Below are 2,041 nucleotides of genomic sequence, written 5' to 3'. Positions count from 1 at the left end.
AAAAAAAAAAAAAAAAAAAAAAAAAAAAAAGCTTCTGAATATACTTTAGGTATGAGAAAGCCAAGAATAAAATTTAACTGTAATGGTGGCAACTCCATGTCCGGCGTCCGGCTTTGGACAGGGTTTATGACATTTCTGTTTCTCTAGTAACAATTAATGATTCCTCAGGAGATTCGTGATGTTGTATCGTCTATCTGGATTTTTTTTTTTTTCTTTGTTTCAAGTTTTAATCAAAGCTTTTATATAAGATTACTTTATTCCTGCATCTTCTCAATAGTTTCTTCCTTGTATTTGCCCTTTTCCTTTCCTACTTGGCGAGACTTGGCTTTCCGTTCAAGGATCTTTTTGCGGTCTTTGTCCAGTTTTAGCCTAGTGATAACTACCTTGCTGGGGTGAATGCCTACGTGGACAGTTGTGCCATTAGCCTTTTCCCGCTGCACCCGTTCAATGTAGATAACATATTTCTTCCTGTAAACCTGGACTACTTTGCCAATTTGCTGACCTTTATAGTGTCCTCGTACAACCTGAACTTCATCCTTTCGGATGGGCATAGATCACACATTGTACTTCTGTCTCAGCTCTTTGGAAAGAGGGGAAGACATAATCTTCCTGCGAATGTGGGAAGGTGCATTGAAATGCCTTTTGCGATTCTTGCTTCGGTCGGAAGTCACAAAGGGATTAAATTTCATTTTGGCCACTCCCGCTTCGGTGATGGCCACAAAAGGGAAAAGAAGCCTATCTGGAAATTTTTTAAAGACACTAGGAACTTTGCCTCATCATGAGTGATGCTGTGCTGTATTTTTACAAACTCCCGCATACAGCACCTTCCTGGGGCCACATTGGCTTGTGCAGTGGAGCTTGTCCAGGCACCAGCATGGAGCAAGTGCAGGGTTGCTGTGTTGGGTTGCAGCACACTGTCACCACAGTGTCTAAAGTCTTATAAACAGGAAGATCATTTTCTGTTTTCCTTGTAACCAAGGTGAGAAAATACAAAGTAAAGATCTAAAGAATATTAAAACCTAGCATTTATGTTCCACAGTGTGTATTTTTAAAGTTTGTAATCCAGAAAATATAGTAGTGTATAATATCTGAAAAGAGAATCAAGTATACAATTGTACATATTTTAAAGAACTTTGAAAACTCTGTTATATCTTTTACCATTTGTCTATTTGATAGTGATGCAGAAAAAGAAGTCCCTAAAGACCCTGTGTTCCGAAATTTACCAAGATTGACATTTCTATTAGACATCCTTAACCTGATATAATTGTTTTAATTAGATTATTAGACTATAATAAGGATGAACTTGCTGTCTGTAATTTTGTTGAGGTTTTATTGTTAATATAATAAAAGCTCAACTGTACAAAATTAAGCTAAATGTGATCCAGTCAGAAACATCAGCCTGTGGCTAATTGCGGTGGCTCACACCTGTAATCCCAGCACTTTAGGAGGCCAAGGCGGGCGGATCACCTGAGGTCAGGAGTTCAAGACAAGCCTGGCTAACATGGTGAAACCCCATCTCTACTAAAAGTATTAGCCAGACATGGTGGCAGTATTAGCCAGGCATGGTGGCAGGCACCTGTGATCCCAGCTACTTGAGGGGCTGAGGGAAGAGAATCACGTGAACCCAGGAGGTGGAGGTTGCAGTAAGCCGAGATTGTGCCACTGCACTCCAGCCTGGGCCACAGAGTGAGACTCAAAAAAAAAAGAAAAAAGAAAAGAAACATCAACCTGTATATTCCAGTAGTTCTCACAGAAGAATGAAAATCCATGCTGGGCAAATAGATCAGTAGTGAGTGATTGTTAAGTGAAAGATGAGCTAGATTGAAGAAAATACATATTTTATTGATGAGCCATTTTGCTGTCTCCCCTTCCTTCCTTCCTTCCTTCCTTCCTTCCTTCCTTCCTTCCTTCCTTCTTTTCTTTTCTCGTTTCTTTTGTTTCCTTCCTTCCTTCCTTCTTTCCTTCCTTCCTTCCTTCCTTTTTCCTCCCTTCCCCTCCCCTCCCCTCCGCTTCCCTCCCCTCCCCTTCTCTCCACTCGCCT

The 2,041-nt window shown here is 40.7% G+C and overlaps 1 protein-coding gene and 1 pseudogene across 6 annotated transcripts in view; one reads left to right on the top strand and one right to left on the bottom strand.

Moving 5' to 3' along the window:
- Positions 1-2,041, top strand: part of LOC108534356 (protein Hook homolog 3-like) — a 149,724-nt gene that overhangs the window by 86,122 nt on the left and 61,561 nt on the right. The window lies entirely within an intron of this gene.
- LOC108534357 (60S ribosomal protein L26-like) lies at positions 200-1,057 on the bottom strand (annotated as a pseudogene). The gene has a single exon (XR_001886952.1). The product of XR_001886952.1 is annotated as a 60S ribosomal protein L26-like (transcript).

Source organism: Rhinopithecus bieti, unplaced genomic scaffold (assembly GCF_001698545.2).
Source record: "Rhinopithecus bieti isolate Rb0 unplaced genomic scaffold, ASM169854v2 scaffold_12127, whole genome shotgun sequence".
In the NCBI taxonomy this organism is placed as follows: domain Eukaryota; kingdom Metazoa; phylum Chordata; class Mammalia; order Primates; family Cercopithecidae; genus Rhinopithecus; species Rhinopithecus bieti.
Note: the sequence above shows the minus strand (reverse complement) of the source record. Positions and strands in the feature narration are given on the sequence as shown.